At 38.5% G+C, this 10,769-nt stretch overlaps 2 protein-coding genes across 3 annotated transcripts in view; one reads left to right on the forward strand and one right to left on the reverse strand.

Annotated features, from left to right (window-relative positions):
• The window catches only part of PEAK1 (pseudopodium enriched atypical kinase 1), a 170,379-nt gene extending 169,362 nt beyond the window's left edge, over positions 1-1,017 (reverse strand). Inside the window, exon 1 of one of the 2 annotated variants that reach the window (XM_006754241.2) lies at positions 816-1,017. The gene's annotated coding sequence lies outside the window, so the exon portion shown is untranslated. Of the gene's footprint in view, positions 1-516; positions 771-815 lie in introns of those variants that run through there. The other variant, XM_006754240.2, reaches the window with a different exon arrangement.
• Positions 1,018-1,086: 69 nt separating this feature from the next.
• HMG20A (high mobility group 20A) overlaps positions 1,087-10,769 on the forward strand; it is a 176,199-nt gene continuing 166,516 nt past the window's right edge. The window contains exon 1 of the mRNA XM_006754242.2: positions 1,087-1,396. The gene's annotated coding sequence lies outside the window, so the exon portion shown is untranslated. The remainder of the gene's footprint in view (positions 1,397-10,769) is intronic.

The following is a 10,769-nucleotide window of genomic DNA, read 5'->3' on the forward strand; positions in this document are numbered from 1 at the left end:
TGCAAGAACGCATAAATCAAACGGCAAAGGAGAAACAAAATGACCAACAGAATCACTCAAAATCCCCAAACAACCGAACTAACCCGCAGGTTACGGGGCTCACAAGCCTCAGCCCGAAGTGAACAGGCAAAGAGCTACCACCGGGTTTCGTCCTGATGTTGCTGGCGAGGCTGTGCCGGATGCTCCCAGATTTGGAGCGGAATATCTATGTAGACTTAGCAAGAGCTAGAGGAGCACTTCCTACCCTGGCCTCTCGGAGTCCGCCTCCTACAGCCTTCACTTTCTCCAGCAGCGTCGCAGCCGCGCCCGGGGGCGTCTTTTGGCGCCAAGTCCCAACTTTCCCTCCACTGGGGAGCGCCGAGCTACCCGGGATGTCAGAGGAGGAGGAGGAGGAGGAGGGGCCGCGCCCGGATTCCCCCGGGTCAGCGCTCTCATCCCGCGGGCGGCGACGCAGGTCCCACGAGTTAGAGCAAGAGAAGGGAATGGAGGGGATGCGGGCAGCCCTGCCACCATTACCTGAGGCACGCACAAGCTGCCGCGGTGACCACCATCGCTGGTGGGCCAGTCCCCTTCTTGGTCACCGCGGCCACCACCGCCACCAAAGCAACTGACTCTAACAAGTAACTACTGGCCCCCACCGATTCCAGCCGGCCGTTCTCAGCCTGCCCGCCTCCGCGCAGCTCCGAGTACCGCCCATCCGCGCGCGCGCTTGGAAGCGAGCTCCTGGAGGAGCGAGTACGCGCGCCCACGGCCCTTGACCCTCTGTAGGCAACTTAGTCCCGCGGAAGGAGTTAGCCTGTCTCTCATGTTCCTACCTCAATAAAATGAGGTCCAGAGAGCTCCTGTTTGGCTCAGGAGGTTGGGATGAAGGACATTTCGGTTCAAATAAGTTCCTGAGGTATTGAGCCAGTGCCAGAGCCCCTCGGTCAGCCTGCGGTGGAATACATAATTAGGTTTTCAAGGACGCCAGCATACAGTAATTGCCAATTCAAGCCCCAATACTTCTTCCTGCAGGCCTTAGCAATTAAAAACACTACATCTCCCAGAAACCTCCGCGAAAGTGAGTCTCACTTGCGTAACCACGTTGGCCTTCGTCACATTTGAACAAAATAATCCCTTCATTTTTCTGAAGGTGTCCGGCATAGTATTTCATTTTCTCCTCACCGAAACGACTTTAAGTGTTATTGCGATAACAGAAGTTGCCTGTGGAAAGGTGTTTAAGATGATAAGGTAAACGGAAAGAAAGGACATCATAATAAAGTACTGCGGAGGAATTTTTCTCCAGCTGTGAGACGCCAGAGAAGAGTGAATGCGATTGAGAGAGGCTCAGAGAATTGTCCTCTGTACTGGGGACTTTCTTTAGCTCCAGGTTCCTGCCTAGCCCCATCGTCAGCAGGTCAGTAAGCAAGGCAAGTTTGGGGATGGCCACAGTGGTGGCGCCCTTCACTCTCTTTTGCCATTGTTAATTGGCTTGTCTTGGTTTGAAGTTGATTGAATGGAGGCCCCTCACTTCCGGTTGGGGGAAGGGAGGAAGGCAGTCCTCAGGGGAGGAGGAAACAACTCACTTCCTGTAGGGTTAAAGTGATGGTAGGGTGTCCTACCCACAACCTGTAGCGGCTAGGGCTTGAAAAGGTGATACTTGGTGCCATTTGCACAGACTATGTTTTCAAGTTTGGGGGATTATGTCTTATATGAAAAGTTTGGTTATTAAACCAGTTTGTGTTGCTAATGTTCCACCCTCCAGTCAAAATTTATGTGAGGTTTATTTCAGCATGCAAGATGGAATATTTTCTCCTCGACAAGATTTTTCTTAATGCGTTCTTAAAAGAATTCTAAACCCCTTGTTAAAATTATCTATTCATCTCTGCAAGATGACGCACTTTCTTGTGTGACTTATAATTGCCCACTTCTGCTCTTTACAGTCCAGCGCTCACCTAATGAGGTGTGTGTCACTATCTTGGCATGCTACAGGAACTCTGTAGCTATGGCTTATTACAGCACTCGATATTTTACATAAATTATGAGGCATATTCACCTTACATCAATGTTTCTCATTCTGTTTCTTTGTTATGGAGTGAGGCCACAACATTAGTAACAAAGAAACAGAATTTCCGGAGGCTGAGGCCCAGAAATCAGGATTTTAAAAAGATTCCCAGGTGATTCTAATGTGCAGCCAAGGTTGAGAACCACTGCTTTACCCGAATGAAAGTATACTGAAGTACTCACCTGCATGGTATTACCTTAACTAAAATGATTGGTACCTTATATTCTTAGACTTTTTGATTTTAGGCTACAGATTCTGCCCTGTACCTAAGAACAACTTATTCATGTAAATTTTTACATGTAACACATAGTTTTTGTGAAAGTTAAACTTTAGCACATTTTTCCTTTTTGTAATTTAATTAAATTCAGATAGATTCAAAAATGATATCTAGTTTTAAAGCATGGTACAAGGATGAGATTCAGCTCAGATTTTAAGGGCGGGGGGATTGGCTTACAAAGGACAAAAGGTGAATACATCTATTTTTCCTGTATTCTCATTGTTTCATAAGAAACTGTATGCAAAGTGGTAATAAACACTAAACAGTTTTGATCCCATGGCTTCTATTTTCAAGTACCATAATACTTGAGTGTATGGATGTGTACTGAAGGAATCAATCAATATAGAGCTTAAAAATCTCAACAACTTTAGTAATTTTAGAATATCTGTCAAATAAACTGTAATGTCTTTCAAGAATTTTTAAAAGAATGAAGCCTGTGTATATTCTCCTTTTGGATTCTTACCTAATTTATCCTTATAATTTGCAATTATTTTAATTCTAGTTCCTTTAAAAACTTATTTGGTTTAGAGTTTATTAGAAAATATGTTTTAAACTAAATGTTACAGTAAAAGGAAAAAATATATGGTTTAGCCTTCTGTAAATATAAAGGATCTCAGACCCTAAAATCAATGAGTTATCTTTTTAAAGACTACAAAATTTCTGCAGTGGTTGAAAAGGTGAGACAAAATAATGTCTGTTATTATAAGGTTAGGGGCATGTAGACTGCCTCAAGCAAGTATTAACAAATTGATTAGAGAGAATGTGTTCACTCTCTTCTTTATTAGTGTAATATATGATCATTCTGACAAAGTAAACTATAGTGTTAGGATTATTGAAGTAAGTAAAGATTATGGAGCTGACTTGAAAAGATAAAGATATTAAAATTTTGATTAAGATACATTGATATTACCTTTTGGAAACTGTCTTTGGGAAGCAAAGGAGTTTTTTAAATTAGTTTCTATGCTATTCCATGGAAGAAATGCACATAAATAAAAATTGCTGCAGCTGAAAGACTTGATAAGTGGGAGTTATTTATTGTTTCCATCAGATAAATATTAGGAAAGCTTATGAAAATATAAGGTAAGTCCATGGGAAAGTGTTCCTGTGGAGAGGTTTACTATCTTCCAAAGGCTTCTTTTTAAATATTTTTTATTGCAATTTTCATTGCATGTTTTAATAGAAACATACTATCAAAATAGAAAAATGCTTCTGTAAGTGTGCTCTTATTATCTTACAGTTAATAAATTTGAGATTTTTCATTCCATTGCTCTTGTTATCTTAGAGTTAATAATTTGAGATTTTTTATTCATTTCATTGTGCATTTTTTAGAGTATTTAGATTAGATAATCATTTTCTTTTCCAAAAGTAGTCATTGAATACACTGGTCACAACAGTTTGAAATATTAAAACAGTAAGTCAAAATTCTGGATTCAATCACACTGAAATTTGATTAACCATTAACCACAGAGTGCTAGAAAAAGTGTCTTTTTATTCTTTTCTCACCATTCTTTATAAAGTCATGCTAATGTTTTACAGTTATTGCTATTTGTTTATTGTTTAAGTAGTTTTTGCCATGAGATCCGGTGTTAAAGAGTATATCCTAACAATTTGAGTGTTTTTTCAAATTTACTCCACTACTGTTCCTTACATGACTTTTCCATTATTTCAACACTAGAGGCCCGGTGCACGAATTCGTGCACCAGTGGGGTCCCTCGGCCTGGCCTGTGGGATCGGGCCAAAACTGGCCCTCCGACATCCCCTGAGGGGTCCCAGATTGCGAGAGGATGCAAGCCAGGCCGAGGGACCCCATGGGTGCACGATCGGGGCCCGGGAGGGATGCAGGAGGTTGGCCAGCTGAGGGAGGACCCCAGGGCATGTCTGGCCTGACTCACTCAGTCCTGATTGGCCAGCAGCAAGCTAACCTACCAGTCAGAGTATCTGCCCACTGGTGGTCAGTGCATGTCATAGCAAGCAGTTGAGCAACCTTAGCATATCATTAGCATATTATGCTTTGATTGGTTGAACGGATGACTGGACGATCAGACACTTAGCATAATAGGCTTTTGTTATGTAGGAAAAGTTTATTGACTCTGTATTATGTGCTAATCACTGTTCTAAGGACTTAGAATAATACATCAGTGAATACAGACAAATATCCAAATTCTCTTGAAGTTTACTCTAATTTCCAAATTAAAACTGGAATTTTCTCCCTTGGTATTCCTAAGTAAGGTCTATTGTATGATCATTTTTCAAATTGAGTCGAGAAGCTGCCCTAACTTTGCTCTCTCTTGGTGTTGATCTCTTAAGCCATTTTAAACCCAGTTTTGAATATTTCAGCCTAGTTTTTCTCCAGACCTTATAAACCTATGTGTTAAATATTCAGCCCTTTTCATTGACACGTGTGGTAATCCTACCACCCTAGAATTATTTGTATGGGAAAAACAAATCAAAGTGAATACTGGGAAAAATGTGGAATCAGGCTGGCCTTGGTTCAAAACTGCTGTCGACATTTTACTATCTAAGCTTACTAGCTCAGCAACCTTGAGCAACTTACTTGACCTACCTGAGCCCCAGTTGCCATAAACCAGAATGGACTTATTCAGTAAATCAAGGATATTATATAAAACACCTACCACAGTGCCTGGAGTAAGGAGCATAATGAATGCTATCATTTTCCCCTCAGTCTTACTTCTGCTATTCTGGCTATTGGGATTTGCCTACATATTAAGCCTTACATATTCCTAGAAGTATGGGATACAGTACATACTAGGACTATTGAAATTCTTCTGTTCTCCCTAACAACATGCTCACTTAACTGTCAAAATTTTTAGTTTGTTGTGGAAATGAGATAGCATTAATTTCAGTGGTCACTTGAGAAAATATACAAAATAGGAAAGTTTTAAGAAATGGTTTGGTGAGGAGTCGCCAAAGTAATTTGAATTATTATAGGAAGATATTTAAACCATTCTTCTAATGCTAAGCCTAATATTTAATGTCTTTCACAATATGACCATATCTCTAATTACCTACTTATGTATCCCTAACTGATTGGTTTCTTAAAAAAGAAATTCAGTTCTGTATCCAGTCTTTTCTATCTTTGTTTATGCTATTTTCTGCCTGAAAAACTTTCTCTTTTCCCAAGAATCTCTATCAAAATGCAACTTTCTTTGGGACCCTTTCTCAAGTACCACCTTCAACTTCAAGAAATATTTCCTGATGTCTGTCTTCTCTTTCCACTCTCTCAACCATATATACTCTGTTCATTGACCCCCATTTTGTTCTTTTCTTATGGGATTTACTATATAGTGCTGTCACTATTGTTGTTGTTTGTTTTTGTCATTGTTATTGTATATAGAGTTTATGTACTGCCATAAAAGGCTTCAGACTCTATCTCAGTCCTATTTGTGTCTCCTGTCATACCTGGCCCAATGCCAATCAAATCATAAATATTCAGTAAGTATTTGTGGAGTTGAACTGGCACTTGGGATAAGATAAAACTAATCAATAAGTTTTATCCATTATTTATGCCCAACATTAACAGACTCAAATATCAAATGAAAGAATGAATAAGTCATCATTTTTTCATTTGTGGGTATCTCAGGGTGTCAGTATGTCGATGAGCATATATTAACCACCTATGTATGAGCTGAACTATGAAAACTGATCCCTGCCCTCAGTTTAATTGGAAAGAAGTTGTAATTAATTTGTGCAGACTCTGAAGACTGCAGGTATTTGAGTGAAGGTGGTTGTCAATGTCAGTATAGAGTTGTTTGCATTGTGAGAGATATCCCAGGCTATCTGAACTGAGAAATAATAGATTTGAATATCAAGAGATAATTAACTTGCAATTCCACTCCTAGGTATATAAACTCAGGAGAATTGGAAATATATTCACACAAAATTTTTTACATGAATGTTTATAGCAGAATTATTCATAAGATCCAAAAATTAGAAGTAAACCCAAATGTTCATCAATTAATGAATGAATAAATAAAAAGCACAATCATACAATGGAATAAGCAATGAAGTTATAACATGAGTGAACCTTGGAGATATTACACTAAAGAGAAAGAAGCAAGACACAAAAGGCCACATACTGCATCATTTCATATATGAGATGTCTAGAATACTATATCCTTGACCTAATTGAAAATAAATCTGAAGTTTCCTTCAAGATTCTAAGATATCCTTCTCTTTTATCATCACCCTTCTAGTCTAAACATTCACCTCACAGAGACAAAAAGTATTAGTGGTCGCCAGGGTATGGGAATGGAGAGTGACTGCTAATGGGTATGGGATTTCTTTTGGGGGTGATGAAAATGTTCTAGCATTAGATAATGGTGATGGTTGCAGAAACTTGATACTAAAATACATTGTATAGCAATATACTAAACACATACACACACACACACACACACACACACACACACAAATACCCTAAAAAGAGGTGAAATTTGTGGTATGTGAATTTGATTTCAAAAAAAGGGGGTTACATTTAAACTTGAATGGAAATATTTGGATGAGGCTAAAGAAGGAAGCAAGATATATGAAAGCAAGAAGGCAGTAATTCTTCCTCAGATCCTAGAAGGAAATGTAAGTGTCTAGGTACAGGACTAGAGGTAAGTTGAGGATCAGGTGAGGATAGATGTGAAGGTTTCTGGCTATTTTGTCTTAATGAAGCAAACAATGAGATAAATGTTTAGACTAGAAAGGTGTTGCAAAGGAGGACATCTTAGAATCTTGAAGGAAGCCTCAGATTTTTTTTTGCTGTGGCTGGGTTTTTAAGTGGTTAGAGCATCAGCCTATGCACTGAAGGGTCATGGGTTTAATTCCCCATCAAAGGCATGAACCTGGGTTACAGGTTTGAATCCAGGCCCCGATCAGGGTGCCTATGGAAGCTAATCAATCAATGTGTCTCTCACACATCAATGTTTTTCTCTCTCCCCCTACCTTTACCTCCCCTTCCACTCTCTCTAAAAATTGATGAAAAATTACCTATGCTTGAGTGAAGATTAACAAAAAAAATTTTCTCAAGGTCACATTGAACTTTTATCAAAATAGGTCACACAGTGAACCGTAAAGCAAGTCAATTAATTTCATTCAGAATATTTGATATTTGACCACAGTAGAATTAAGGATGAAATGGGTTATAAAACAGTAACTAACAAATCCCCTTAAAATACATTTTTATAACCTACTGTATCAAAAGAGAAAGCCCAATGAAAATTAGAACGTATTTGCAACAGAATAATGAAGATACAATATATCAAAATATATGTGAATTAGCTAAAGTTATTATTGATGGGAAATTTACAGCCTAAAATGTAGATGCCAGAAATAAAAAAGTCAAAAGTCACTTATATAAATATCCATGTTAAGAAACTAGGAAAAGAACAGCAAATTAAACCCAAAGTTGAAGGAAAGAAATTATAAAAAGTAGAAATGAAAGGAAGAGACAACACAATAGGTAATATTAACAAAGCTAAATGTTGTTCTTTGAAAAGAACAGTAAAATGAATAGCCCTCTAATAATGTTGACCAAATAAGAAATAGAACACGAATTACCAATATTAGGTCATTTCTCTACAGATGCTACAGTTCTTAAAATCATAAGATTTTATGAACAACTTATGCAGACATATTTGAAACCTTTGATCAAATGAACACATTAAACACATTTTACCAGAAGAGGCACATGAAGAAACAGAATATTTGAATATTATTTTTATCTATTAAAGAAATTGAATCCATTATTGAAATTATTTTATAAAGGAAACCATACCTATTCAAAATCACGGACACCTCTCATAGCAATATGTTTACCGATACATCTCCTAGGACAAAGGAAACTAAAGAGAAAATAAGCAAATGGGACTATGTCAAAATAAAAAGCTTCTACAAAGCAAAAGGAACCATCAACAAAATAACAAGAGATCCCACTTTATGGGAGAATATATTTGTCAATAATACATCTGATAAGTGGTTAGTCTCCAAAATTTAAGGGAACTCGGACAACTTTTTAAAAGTAAGATAACCAATCCATTAAAAAATGGGCAAAGGACCTAGGTAGACACTTCTCCAAAGTGGATAGACAGAAGGCCAAAAGGCATATGAAAAAATACTCAAAATCACTAATCAGAGATGCAAATCAAAACGACAATGCAATACAACCTCACACCTGTCAGATGGCTATCATCAACAAGTAAGTGTTGGCGAGGATGTTGGAAACCTCGTACACTGCTGGTGAGAATGCACACTGGTGCAGCCACTGTGGAAAACAGTATCGAGTTTCCTCAAAAAATTAGAAATGGACCTCCCATTTGACCCACTGATGCCACTTATAGGAATAAATCCTAAGAAATTAGAAATACCAATCAGATAGAATATATGCACCCCTATGTTCATAGCAGTACAATTTACAATAGGTAAGATTTAGAAACAGCCTAAGTGCCCATCAGCAAATGAGTGGATTAAAAATCTGTGGTACATGCAAACAATGGAATACTTCACAGCTGTAAAAAAGAAAGAACTCCTACCATTTGCAACAGCATGGGTGGACCTGGAGAGTATTGTGCTAAGCAAAATAAGCAAATCAGAGAAAGATAAGTATCACATGATCTCACTCATATATGGAATCTAATGAACAACATAAAACTGATAAACAGAAATATATCCAGAGACATAGAAGCATTGAACAGACTGTCAAACCTCAGAGGGAAGGCAGGGGAGGGTGGGTTGATGGGAAGAGAGCTTCCAATGAATTTGTATGCATATATGCATAACCTATGGACACAGACACGAGGGTGGTGAAGGCCTCAGGTCAGGAGGAAAGGCTAGGAGAGGTCAGTGGGGGAAAGGGGACATATGTAATATTTTCAACAATAATGATTAAAAAAAGGGAAAAAAAAGCATGCCTAGATTACTATACTAGTGAATTCTTGTTTGAAGAAGTAACCACTATCTTACTGAAACTCTTGCATACCAAACTCTGACATTGACATTTAAGAAATATAATTACATTTGAAGTAGCATAATTAAATTTAAAGTAATATAATTAGTAATCCCCGAGTTGATTATCTTTCCAGGACCAGATGTATAACAGTTATATGGGGAATTGGAGAATCCATAACAGTCTTCTGAGGGTTCAGACTTCCTCGTCTTCCACATTGCTTCAGATCAGCTCTTTATATTACACTAGAGGCCCAGTGCATGTAGGGTCCCTAGTGGCTGCCCGCCGGGGCCTCTCTCCCTTCTCCCGACCTCCTGCCGCTGGCCAGGGCCTCCCTCCCTTCCCCTGGCCAGCCACGCCCGCTGGTTGAACTCCCAGTCGAGGGGATACTTTGCATACTATGCTTTTATTATATAGGATTTTCACTGATTCCCTCAGTTTTCTCTGATATATTTCTATTGCCCTTTTGTCTACTCTCAGGTGCTACCACCTTCTCTATCTATTCCATCTTTTGTGGTCCTTATATTCCCAAGAATAATGGGAATATATAGATAGTCAGCAACTAACTTCCTTATCCTGGCAGAACTCAAGACTCACTGCTTATCTGATTATAGGGCCTACTCTGCAAAGAGCTAACCTTTATCAGCTCCTAAGATTAATTTTGTAGGAAAATATAGAGAACTGGGGAACCTCATCTGATTCCTTCAAGGTAAGTCTCAGGGTATTTTTTCACAAGCTTAGTCTTGCCCCGTTTTCCTTGCACCTGTATCCAGACCCTCAGCCAACATTCTTCTCCTAGTGATAAGTATCATTATGTACTTATTTTCCAAGACTCCTTTTTTTCTCCCTGTCCTTGTAAATATGCAAAAGTAAAATATATTAATTACTTGTTTTCTTTTGGCTTAATGGTATAATTTATAATCACAATGGAGAAACAGACCTCGGGAAAGAGGTAAATCAAACAAATGTAGAAAAATTATCTGTGTATATTACGTTAAAGTATATAAAATTGCCATTATTCAATTTTGTATTACAAAGCAATTTTATATGAAATTGTTTCTAAATCCTTTCTGAGAGGGTAAATGAAAGCTCCTCTTCTTCTGTATTAGGAGTATCTATTCTTTGAATCCTGCCTTTATTTAAAAAAAATTTTTTTTCAATTCCATTGACATACATTATACTACTTTCAGGTGTACAATTCTGATTAGATCCTATATAATAATAGACAAACATGGTAATTAACCGTAGCTCCAACACGCTTCCCATTGGCTAATCAGGGCGATATGCAAATTAACTGCCAACCAAGATGGCGGCCGGCAGCCAGGCAGCTGAAGCAAACAGGAGGCTTGCTTGCTCCAGTGATGGAGGAAGCCAAGGTTCCCCACCTGCTGCTGCCGCCCTCTGAGCTTGCACTCTAAGAAACAATGTTGCAATTATAGAAGTTAAACAAAACCCAGAAACCTGCTTTCGGCCAGCAGGGCTTCAGCCAGCAGAATCGC

This window comes from Myotis davidii, unplaced genomic scaffold (genome assembly GCF_000327345.1).
Source record: "Myotis davidii unplaced genomic scaffold, ASM32734v1 scaffold1052, whole genome shotgun sequence".
NCBI classification, from domain to species: Eukaryota; Metazoa; Chordata; class Mammalia; order Chiroptera; family Vespertilionidae; genus Myotis; species Myotis davidii.